This window comes from Chaetura pelagica, unplaced genomic scaffold, assembly GCF_000747805.2.
Source record: "Chaetura pelagica isolate M959 unplaced genomic scaffold, ChaPel_1.0 scaffold191, whole genome shotgun sequence".
In the NCBI taxonomy this organism is placed as follows: domain Eukaryota; kingdom Metazoa; phylum Chordata; class Aves; order Apodiformes; family Apodidae; genus Chaetura; species Chaetura pelagica.
Window position 1 is genome coordinate 466,443 of NW_009952440.1, and position 12,629 is coordinate 479,071.

Genomic DNA, 12,629 nt, shown 5'->3' on the forward strand with positions numbered 1-12,629 from the left:
GTCATTGAGTCTGACCGTTAACTTCACTCTACACAGTCTGTTACTAAACCATGTTCTCAAACACCACAACTATATGTCTTTTAAACATCTCCAGCCTTCCAAGTAATTGCTGGGGGAAATCCCATGGGACAGGATACCAGAATGTAAAAGGGCACAAGATGTGTGGTTAACATTCAAGGACCACTTCTTCCAAGCTCAAGATTAGAGCATCCTAATGGTTAGGAAATCAAGAAAGGGAGACAAGAGACTCTCATGGTCAAAGAGGGAACTACTGGGCAAGCTTAAGTGGAAGAAGAGAGTTTACAGATCATGGAAGGAGGGACTGGCCACTTGGGAGGAATATAGGACTGTTGTCAGGGAATACAGGGAGGCAAATAAGAAAACTAAGGCCTCCTTGGAATTAAACCTTGCAAGAGAGGCCAAGAACAAAGGAAAGGGCTTCTTCAAATACACTGCAGACAAAACTAGCACTAGAGGCAATACAGGCCCACTACTGAATGACATGGGTACCACCCAAAAGATACAAAGAATTTACTGAATGCTTTCTTTGTCTTTGTCTATACTGCTGAAGACTGTCCTCAGGAGCCTCAGACCCCTGAGGTCCCAGAGAACGTCAAGATAAAGGAGAAGTTTGCTTTGGTTGATGAGGACAGGGTTAGGGATCAGCTAGGCAACCTGGACTTCCATAAATCCATGGTACCTGATGGGATGCACCCACAGGTGGTGAAGAAGCTGCTGGAAATCATTGCTCAGCCACTCTCCATCATCTTTGGTAAGCTGTGGGGAGCAGGAGAAGTGGCTGAAGACTGGAGGAAAGCAAATGTCACTCCAGTCTTCAAAAAGGGCAAGACGCAGGATTCAGGTAACTATAGATGGATCAGTCTATATAGATGGATCAGTCTCACCTCCATCTCTGGAAAGGTGATGGAACAACTTAACCACAGTGCTGTTTCTAGGCATACGAAGGATAAGAAGGTAATTAGGAGCAGTCAACATGGTTTTACTAAGGAGAAGGCATGTTTAACCAACCTGATAGCCTTTTATGAGGACATAACCAGGTGGATAGATTATGATAGTACAGTGGATGTGAGCAAAGCACCAACATATTTTTACAAATTGTTTTATCATACTTTTATTTGTAAACTTTCCTCTATTAAAATCAATAAATATAGAGTAGTTGATGGTTGTTACTAGGAAAAGTGCTGAGACTATTTGAGGTTCGTGTATTCAGTAATTCTGAAACTGACCTCAGAATTAATTTGTTTGACCATGTATTACTCTCATGCAAGAATTTGACTTGCACTTACTTTCCACTGAAGTGAAAAGTGACAGTCTCCACGTAAAGAAAAGTACTATCTTCATTGCTTCTGATTTTGAAAATGCCAATGCTTCTTATATATATTTTGTACAAATATATGTTAATACCAAAATATTGTAAATCAAAATGATATGGATTGGCTAGAATATTATTCTAATATTAGAAAAAGATGGAGAAAATGCAGTAATATGACAAAGCATAGAGTACAGTGTATGTGTGTGTGAAAGCAAGAGAGCATCATAAATGCCCTTTTACTTTAAATTGTCATTTATTAATCTGGAGAGTAAAGTGCAGGGTCATTTATAAGCAGAGAGATTACTAAAATTTTTGCCCTTTCTTTACAAAAGAGCAGAAATCCCCAAAGAGATTTCTTGTTAACGTGCAGTACTCCATGTAAGCAGACGAAGAGAGCTTTAGACTCTAGCATATAACTATAAAAAAAAAAGAAAAAAAAAAAAATTCACTTTCCAGGGAGTGAAAAATAAAAATGCATATTTAAACAATGAGAATTTGCTGCAAAGAGAAACACAAACCTCATATTTTGGAATGCTGGGGTTTTTTTCACAGACGTTGTGATTCCCAGTATTGTTTACTTCCAACCTGTTCAGAATCAAGGTTCAGGTGCCATGATTTTCCAGAGTGAGGATCACTTTCTGGATTTTGTCATGGGTCTCAATGCCAGATACATGTACCCAGCACATTAAGAACAGTGCAGACAGACTTGTGACTGCAAGCTGTCCTTTACTCCAATTTGACTTGCTTAGAATAGTTTTATTAATTAAAATCCATATTGATGATTTGCTTGATAAGGCAAAGCAGTGTTGTCACAGTTTGACTCAGGTCCGACAACAATGCTCTCGATCCCCTCCCCCCCCCCAAGGTAGGGAAGGAGAGAGAGAAAAAGAGAGAGACTTGGCTGGATTGAAAACTAAACTACACAGCTTTAATTAAAACACTAATGAGGAATATAGGACTGTTGTCAGGGAATACAGGGAGGCAAATAAGAAAACTAAGGCCTCCTTGGAATTAAACCTTGCAAGAGAGGCCAAGAACAAAGGAAAGGGCTTCTTCAAATACACTGCAGACAAAACTAGCACTAGAGGCAATACAGGCCCACTACTGAATGACATGGGTACCACCCAAAAGATACAAAGAATTTACTGAATGCTTTCTTTGTCTTTGTCTATACTGCTGAAGACTGTCCTCAGGAGCCTCAGACCCCTGAGGTCCCAGAGAACGTCAAGATAAAGGAGAAGTTTGCTTTGGTTGATGAGGACAGGGTTAGGGATCAGCTAGGCAACCTGGACTTCCATAAATCCATGGTACCTGATGGGATGCACCCACAGGTGGTGAAGAAGCTGCTGGAAATCATTGCTCAGCCACTCTCCATCATCTTTGGTAAGCTGTGGGGAGCAGGAGAAGTGGCTGAAGACTGGAGGAAAGCAAATGTCACTCCAGTCTTCAAAAAGGGCAAGACGCAGGATTCAGGTAACTATAGATGGATCAGTCTATATAGATGGATCAGTCTCACCTCCATCTCTGGAAAGGTGATGGAACAACTTAACCACAGTGCTGTTTCTAGGCATACGAAGGATAAGAAGGTAATTAGGAGCAGTCAACATGGTTTTACTAAGGAGAAGGCATGTTTAACCAACCTGATAGCCTTTTATGAGGACATAACCAGGTGGATAGATTATGATAGTACAGTGGATGTGAGCAAAGCACCAACATATTTTTACAAATTGTTTTATCATACTTTTATTTGTAAACTTTCCTCTATTAAAATCAATAAATATAGAGTAGTTGATGGTTGTTACTAGGAAAAGTGCTGAGACTATTTGAGGTTCGTGTATTCAGTAATTCTGAAACTGACCTCAGAATTAATTTGTTTGACCATGTATTACTCTCATGCAAGAATTTGACTTGCACTTACTTTCCACTGAAGTGAAAAGTGACAGTCTCCACGTAAAGAAAAGTACTATCTTCATTGCTTCTGATTTTGAAAATGCCAATGCTTCTTATATATATTTTGTACAAATATATGTTAATACCAAAATATTGTAAATCAAAATGATATGGATTGGCTAGAATATTATTCTAATATTAGAAAAAGATGGAGAAAATGCAGTAATATGACAAAGCATAGAGTACAGTGTATGTGTGTGTGAAAGCAAGAGAGCATCATAAATGCCCTTTTACTTTAAATTGTCATTTATTAATCTGGAGAGTAAAGTGCAGGGTCATTTATAAGCAGAGAGATTACTAAAATTTTTGCCCTTTCTTTACAAAAGAGCAGAAATCCCCAAAGAGATTTCTTGTTAACGTGCAGTACTCCATGTAAGCAGACGAAGAGAGCTTTAGACTCTAGCATATAACTATAAAAAAAAAAGAAAAAAAAAAAAATTCACTTTCCAGGGAGTGAAAAATAAAAATGCATATTTAAACAATGAGAATTTGCTGCAAAGAGAAACACAAACCTCATATTTTGGAATGCTGGGGTTTTTTTCACAGACGTTGTGATTCCCAGTATTGTTTACTTCCAACCTGTTCAGAATCAAGGTTCAGGTGCCATGATTTTCCAGAGTGAGGATCACTTTCTGGATTTTGTCATGGGTCTCAATGCCAGATACATGTACCCAGCACATTAAGAACAGTGCAGACAGACTTGTGACTGCAAGCTGTCCTTTACTCCAATTTGACTTGCTTAGAATAGTTTTATTAATTAAAATCCATATTGATGATTTGCTTGATAAGGCAAAGCAGTGTTGTCACAGTTTGACTCAGGTCCGACAACAATGCTCTCGATCCCCTCCCCCCCCCCAAGGTAGGGAAGGAGAGAGAGAAAAAGAGAGAGACTTGGCTGGATTGAAAACTAAACTACACAGCTTTAATTAAAACACTAATAAATGATACAATAAAATATATACAATTATATACAGATAGATTCAGGTATGGGCAAAAGCCTCTCGCCTCCCCCCACTCCAGCAACTCCCACAGCACTTCCCTGAACTGGGAAGAGTCCCGAGGAATCCCAGAGCTGCTGCGGGAGAAAAGCAGAGGGTTACGGGGGTCAGGAGAGCTCGAGCCTAAGGGTCATCAAGGTGATGGATGAACAGAGTCCTTCCCGGACGCCCGCCATGTACGGAAGAGAAGGGAAGAAGAAGAAGGAAGGAAGTTGTCTTCTGTGATCTCTGACCTTCCTTTGAGCTTACGTAGATATATGGAATCCACTGTCTTATCAGCCCAGCAGAACACACTGTTGAAAGAAAGCTTACTGAAGGAAAAAAACAAAACAAAACAAAAACAGTAAAAAGAAAAATTGGCTTCATCCTGGCTCAAACCAGGACAAGTTTATTAATTACCTTTATATATGTAGAACTGTAATATATTACTCAGTATGACGTATTTTTCATATTCTTTTCTTTTTTTTTTTTCTTTTCTAGATTTTTCTCCCTCAGCTTTCCTTTCCTTTCTCAGCTTTCAAAACCTGAGTTTCCCATACGGTAAGCTTTGCCACTGTGTCACGATCCGTGACCTATTATATCTCCTTATTGGAGTGTATTAACTTATCAGGATTTGCTGAGAGATCCACACGTGGGTATCGCCTCACACAGAGACTACAGGAACTTATGTCCTGACTTTTTTGAGTGAATAACTCGCTCAGTGCTTACTAAATTTCTAACAACAGCAAGGTTTATTGTGGGGAAAACAAAGCAATTTGGGGCAGGAGGTTCAAAAGGAGTGATTACAACACATTAAACATATATGGGTACACCTTAGTTACACATCTTATCCACGTGAGGGAAGCAGAGGGGAGGGATTTGCCCGAATGGCTGGATTATATTTTCCCCTATAAGCTGGGGTAGCCGGAATTGTCTCACCACGGCAGTGCAGGTCCAGTGTTATTTCTAGTCATATTTCCACAAAAAAAAAAAAAAAAAAGTTTCCTTTGTTTTGGGGTGTTTTTTTTTGTAATTTGATAAAAGGCAGTGCAAAAGCAAACTGTTCCTACTTGGAGAATAATTTGTGGGAGGATAGTAGCTAGGGAATGTTGAGCAAAACTATTTTTTTCATAATATGTCTAAATTTACATTATTAAAGGGTATGTTATTACCTCATTGCTGAATAATTCTTATTGAGAGGAAAATACAATTATATGTAAGTTTAGCTTTCTTAACCTAAATGACTGTCTTTTGCATAACAATTTGAGACTGTGAAGAAAAAGGAGGGTTCAGGGGTCTATTTTCTGGAACAGGAAACTTTATCTTATAGGTTCTTTAAAAGCTACCTCCTAGTCAACTGAAATCTAGGAACAGAAAAAGGAAGACAAGCATATAAGAATTGTGCTAACTTACTTTTAGATTCATAATTATATCCCCTCCCCCCCCCATACACACAGAGGGGGTTCAGCGCTGTGTGGAGATGCCGTGTTAAGTCAGTTTTGTCGGCTGACTCAAAGGACATTTCATGTTCGTGTAAGGAAATACCTGGTCCTTCACACACTGATACCATACAGGAATCCCTGGGAGAATTACAAGTTATTGATTAAGCAAGGTTCATGACTGCACAGGCAATAACTCTGTGTTTGTCTGTGTGTTTGAAACCATGAGTTGAATTTTTGGAGGAGAAAGTGGCATTGAACCTGATAGGCAGACCATTACTGATGAGAACAGGCAATGGAGACACTCTCTGGAGAAACTGCTGGCTGTTCGTCGGATATTCAAACTCTCCAAACAACCCTCATGGTGCTTGTTTGGTTTAGAACAAGCCTGCAGTTCCTGTCCTATTCCAGGCATCCTTCAATGAGAGTTAAATCAAAACCTATTCAGGTTCTATGCTTGAAATGGAACTTTTCATGAAAAACTATTCCTGCCAGCTCACGGAAAGTTCATTCTTTTGACAGAAACCAAGCAAACACAACAAGGTAGAAAGTGATTGGAGCTGTGTACAAGCACTTTTTTTTCATTTTATTTCATTTTCTGTTATGGATACCTGCAGCACAGCATGTGGATGTTGTAAAGAAGGTAGAGAAGAGGAGAACAAAGAAAGAAAAACTTTTAGAACTGACTGCTTATTTTATACTTCAGAGTAAAAGTCTCGGAGTAAAAGTCTCTTTCTACCTTCTTCAGTGTTTTTTGTACTTTCAGAACAGAGCTACTTTAATTATTTGTTTGCTTGATTGATTCTCCTGCAACTATAGAAGTTATTAAAAAAAATCAATAGGAAATTTTGGCCTGTGTAAAAGATTTAAGTAGTTATATAAATTTGCAAAACACAGGGTAGAAAAAAAAAAACAAAAACGGGGGGGAGAAGGGTGACTGAGAGTAAAATTGCATTAATAGTTCCCATGTCTGCAGTACAGGGATTTTAGAATTCAATAAGTGTAGTGTTATTTCAAAAGTAGAGTCAAGGTAAAATGTTTTCAAATAAGATTAAATTAACATCCTTCCATCAAATGGGAGGCAGGATCACAATGTATCAAAACTTCTGGCATTGCTTTTGTTATTTATTACTACACTGATTTCTAAACACTGTTTCAGTGCTCTCTCCTCTTCTACCATCATTTTTACCTCCTGTTAGCTTTAAGATTACAGTGGTCTAAAAAAGTGATCTTAGTGTGAACCTTGATGCCATCTAAAAAGGAAGAATGCGATCTCATAATAAGATAATATGTTTATTTCTATTTAATTTTTTGCCTCCAAGATAAACTTCCTGTGCTTACCATAACCCAGAACATTCAGAAAACACAAACGCTTCTCTGATTACTTAACACCAAACTTCTACAGTTTCATAATTTCTTAATTTTTTGAAAGAGGACAATTTTTACTGTTAACGGGTGTAGTATCATTTTCAGCTAATTAGATCCCACATATATAAAGAGACTGTCGTGGAACTGAGGGAATTGGCTCACTGACAGGCTTTGTTGAACCTGAAAAATCATCCCACGCTGAAAATATGTTGTCTTCCAGAAGGCATGAAAGCTTCTAAGTAAAATTTGAGGAGAAAAAAATGTATGAAAAAGAGATAATTGAGATATTTGGACAGTTCTACATGTTTTAGGAAGTGAGCCCCTTAAGCATAGATGGCCAGTGCTGTTTTTCCCTAATCCTTTTTCCCATCCTGTGTGTGAATGCTGAGCTATGCTAAGGCAGAGGAAGGGACTAGAGGCAGCTAGCAGGATAATTTACGTTGCTCTTCAGAAATGCTCTAAAATGTACAATACTCCATTATGAAGGCTCAGATAAAATAAAAGGCACAGAGACACAGTTAAAAATCTTTATTGTTAGTTGTTGCTCTTAGTATATTTTACAGCCTCTGGCCCATAGCAGGTGCGTATTCATGGCAGTGAAGCCTTGATTTCAGTGTGTTGGGCAAAGGTCATTCCCTCCGTGTTTTATGGTGGGATATCCTGAGAAAGTATTAGAAATGTCTTCTGACCCATGCACAACTCAGTTTCCTTCCCCCACAACAGAAAAAGGTATAAGACAGGGGTTGCCAAAGATTCCTATTCCCTAATTAAAATTCCTGCTTATTAACTTCAACAGAAAGTAGCAATACAGTTAGCTCCTTGTTTGTTTGCAAGATTAGCATAGGGATGGGCAATGTAGTTAATTTTTTTCTTCGGATATATGTAGCAAAGCTCCTTTGTAAGACAGCTGCTGCTGCACAGAAGGATAAGTGTTCTGTGTAAACTACCAGGTAAAATGTGCTGAAGTCATGAGTTGATTAAAAAAAAATCACAAGAATATACATAGAGTAAAATTTTAATATTTGAGGATAATGATTTAATGTAATGGTATTTCTAAAATTGTCTGGGTCAAGATGGCTAAAGCAGGTAATTTATTTCCAAGACACACATTTCATCTAAATATCTACATTATAACCAGTGCTAAATGTTTATTTTTATCTGTGTACACTTTGCCTTAAACTTTAATCTTGCCTCTCAAATACAATGTTTTGAATCAATTTTTTAGCAAGTTTGTTAAAATAAGACTATTGAAAACATAGTCAAACTTCGTTTTCTTTCCCAGTTTTCTCCACATTCAAATTGAGAGATTGCTACTGCACTTTGGAAACACTAAGAGGGACAAAATCATACATTATTGAATTCTTTCTTTTTAAAGTAATTTTAAAAGATAATGTGCTAGTTGTCTCGTACAAGATACGTATATCCACAAAGATAGTTACAACAAACTTCCAGCTGCCATTCAATTTCTAGCATTGACTGCACTTTCTATTTAACCTTGACTTAGATGAATTACACCGTGGTGTAATTGTACCTGTATATCTCTATAGCCACATCTCTATTAAGGGAGCTTTTGTTCTTGTTCAGAAAAAGAACTGGGAGAACTGAAAACTCTGTTCATCTTTATGTTGGGTTAATCTGTTGTTTTGGTTTGAGCCAGGATAAAGTGAATTTTCCTTTTACTTTTTTTTCTTCTTCTTCTTCTTTTTATCTTTTTTTTTTTTTTTTTTTTTTTTTTTTTTTTTTTTTTTTTTTTTCCTGTAGAGAATTCTCTTAACTAGGAGGAAGTTTTCCAGCTAGTGGACTGATAACACTGGAATGTTTATGTTGCTGCCAGAACTGCAAGGTAACTTTGCTCTGCTTAGTGAATCTGCAGCTTCAGATGCTACAGGAGCAGAAGAGTTGTATCTGCAGCCCTCACCTAGGCAGAAATGAACTAGATGGACAGCAAAATTGACCAAACTATTCCATTCCATATATCTATGTAAACTCAGTATAAGGTCAGGGACTATGAAAGTCAAGCCCCTTCCTGTCTCTTCTTCCCTTCTCTTCCGTCCATGGCTGGCATCCGGGGAGAATTCCATCTATCCCATCACCATTGATCTTTAGGCTCATGCATCCCTGACCCTCATCAGTCTCCCCTCAGGTCCTGTTTGCTCTGCTGCTCTCTTCGGCAGCTCCAGGACGCTTCAGAACTGCTTACAGCTCAGTGGATGCCAGGAAAGTTTCTGAGGGTTGAGGAAAGCAATAGGGTTTTGCACATTCCTGAACATATTTGTATATAATTGCACATATTTTCTATTTTCATTAGCATTTAATTAAAGCTGTCTAGGTTAGTTTTTAATCCAGAAAGTTTCTCTCTTTAATTTCTTCTCTCCTTTTCCTACCTGGGGGAGGGGTTGGAGGGTCAAGAGCATTGTTGTCGCTGGTTTAATTGCCTGTCCTGAGTCAAACTGTGACATCTGATAAATTTGTTAAAGGTTGTCTCTGAGACTGGACTGAAGGAAGATAAGATCTTTATAGAAATGCTGATATTCTCCAAACTAAGGTTGTAAGCCAGTCATTGCAAGTTCAGAAACTGAAAATCTGACTCTTCTACTTCCTTATTTAGTGCATTCTAAACCAGGTTTTTTTGTAAACATCATTTTGCAAAATATTTTTTTGCCTTTTGGAACATTAATACAGGTCTATAATGGTGTGGATAAGAGATTTCCAAAAAGATACAATAACAATACACACATACTGTGTGTGGCTTTGTCAATAATGCACACATACAGCTGGAACATGCATATATGCATATCTGTTGATTAATTATTTTATGTTAGTTCTTATGTTTCATCCATATGCCCAGTATGATAAAAATTGCTGTGTTTCTATTCCTGACTGTCTTCACAGCAACCTCTATATCTTAAGTGTTAACATCAAGCAGAAAAATAAACAAATAAATAATCTCATTTCTGTTCCAACTTATGTTTAGTAGTGTACCCCTTGGTAATGAAAAATTTCTGCACAAGCACTTCACCAGTCAGTGTGTTTTTACTCTGGTGCTTGTGGTAATTCTTTGATGCAAAGGGGGTTTTATTAAGGGAAACATTTGTAAAACTTGTTTTATAAGAAGTTTATTATTAGAGAAAAGCTTCAACTTCTTTCCTGCACTGCTACTGCAAAAAGAAATACTGAACAGTACTTGGATATGAATCATTGCAGCCGTTGAAAGTCTTACTGAAGAACAGTGACAGCAGAGATTAGCTGGCTCTGGTTTCTGCTGTATTTACAACAGTTATCTGCAAAAAGAAAGGAATTCACAAGATATTCTTTTTCAGAAGCGACTTTGAATGTGAGGTAGCTTACATGGGAATACCCTTGTGAGCATCCATTACAGGACATGGTAGCTTATGGAATATTCTTTACATTTTTCTTTCCCTTTCTAAATGTTTAAAATTATGATATGAAGATACGACTGTCTTATGCATCTTCTGCCATCTCAGGATGATTAGCTAAATGGCTGGCTTTGATGGTACATATGTACCATTGCTTGAACACACTTACATGAACCATAATCATATTTTTCTGGCAATGTATAAATGTTGTAGCTTTTAAATAAGCCTCTATATACTCACATAAGGAGATGGAACTAGACATATATACACCATAAATATAAAACCTTTGTTCGTGTCTACATTGAAAATTGTGCTTATCTTCATGTCCCTCCATGCCCAGTTGTGATGACTATTGCAGGGATACATTGCATTGTAAAAGGTTTCGTGGTTCTTAGCAGCTATTGAAGCTACTCTGATTCTATAGCTTTATCTAAGCTGTGCTTCTTGGGCTCACAAGCAATCTTTATCAAAGATATACAATAACATCTAAGGTCACCATCTAAAATGGAAGCTCTGAGTTTTTTTTTCTCATTTCCAGTCTCTCTGATATCAATCTGCAAAGCCTGTTTTTAAGCATTTGATTTTATTGTATTTCAATAAGACACTTATGTATAAGGAATATTTAATTGTATCAAAACTGCATTTAGAACTCAAAACAAGTATCCAGGTGAAGTACTAGAAAGATGCTTTGCCTCTCAAGTGTTCAAAATACTTTCTTATTGTCCTGGAAATATGCAGAAACCTGAGTCCATTTCTTCCCCTGAGATTGCAAACAATTACATTCAATTCTGCATTCACTCTTGGTCAGAAAGTGTTTTCTTGTCTTTGAGGTTTAAGGTTTTTTGTTACAGATTAAGAAAACATTTTAATTGTGTGTAATTTAGGAAGTGAAATGAAATGCATCTTGTTCTAGCTTTATATCTATTGAACTTCACTTTGTGGCATTTTATTAATGCAATTGCCTGTGTTAGGACTCAGAATTTTTTCAGCCTGAAATACATTCACAGCTCGGATGATCTTCACATTTGCACTGAGTTGCACTGCACACATCAACTTTACAGTAAGTCAGTACAGAGCACTTGCATTAAATCAGAGGCAAGCTGAACATAATGCCCCTGTTAAGCTTGTGATTATCAACATAGCACACATGCTAATAGTACATGTTGTAGTGCTAACCATATCTGGGCTTTGCCTGGAGGAATTTCTAAACTTTGTAATAGAGAGAAAACGAGTAGATCCGTGAAGACTTCAGATTGAAATCAGGCAAGATTTCTGAAAGTAAAGAGTGCTTGTCCAAGAAAAAAATTAACCTAAAGTGCCATAGGAAATAAAACAAATCAGATTTCTGCCCCATTTTTACCTGTAAATACGTGGCTTTCTAATGGAAATTGTTGTCTCCACTTATGCCATGGTCATGATAGTGCAAAGAAAGATAGGAGCGTTTTCTCACATTTTAATCACTCTCAGAAAACTGTGTCAATTTATTCAACGTATTTCAAAATCAGAATAAAGGTTAAGAGTTTCAAAGAACAAGAAGACTGAGTTCATACTAACTTTGCAGTTCAGTTTTTTCTCATCCTGATCTTAATCCATAATATTACTATAAAAAAAGAGTATGGATCTTCCAACTCTGAGCTAGGGCAACTCATTAGAATGACTACCAACATTTACATATTGGTGAGGGGATGAGTGACTGGCAGTGATAAATTTAGTGTTCCTATTTTGTAAGTACATGAAACTTTTTCTGGGGTTCATAATGATTTCCTGAGTGAGAGAACGAGATAATGTTTTGATTTGGACATTTTAACTTCTCCATGCTCACTTCAAACTTTCAAGCATCTATGAGATAAAGTTTTAAATAACTACAGGTGGAAGAGGGTTCTGTGTTTATTATATTACAAGTAAATGAAAGATGAGTGATGATTATATCCTTAATTTTGTGAATGAATTGCTGTGGATTTGACTAGAATTTTAATCTCCAGTTCTCTAGTTAAAACCTTGCCAGTTTTGATCATCTCCTGTTTATGTTCTACGCAGGATAAAGTATATCCATTCTGCATCATCATATCTGTCAAATCATGTAGAATAATTACCAGCAACAAAGGTCACGCTTATCAGAAACTACAGAGTTGTCAGATATATTAATGAATAATATAATGGGATAGGTCTGTTTGCCAGCTTGGAT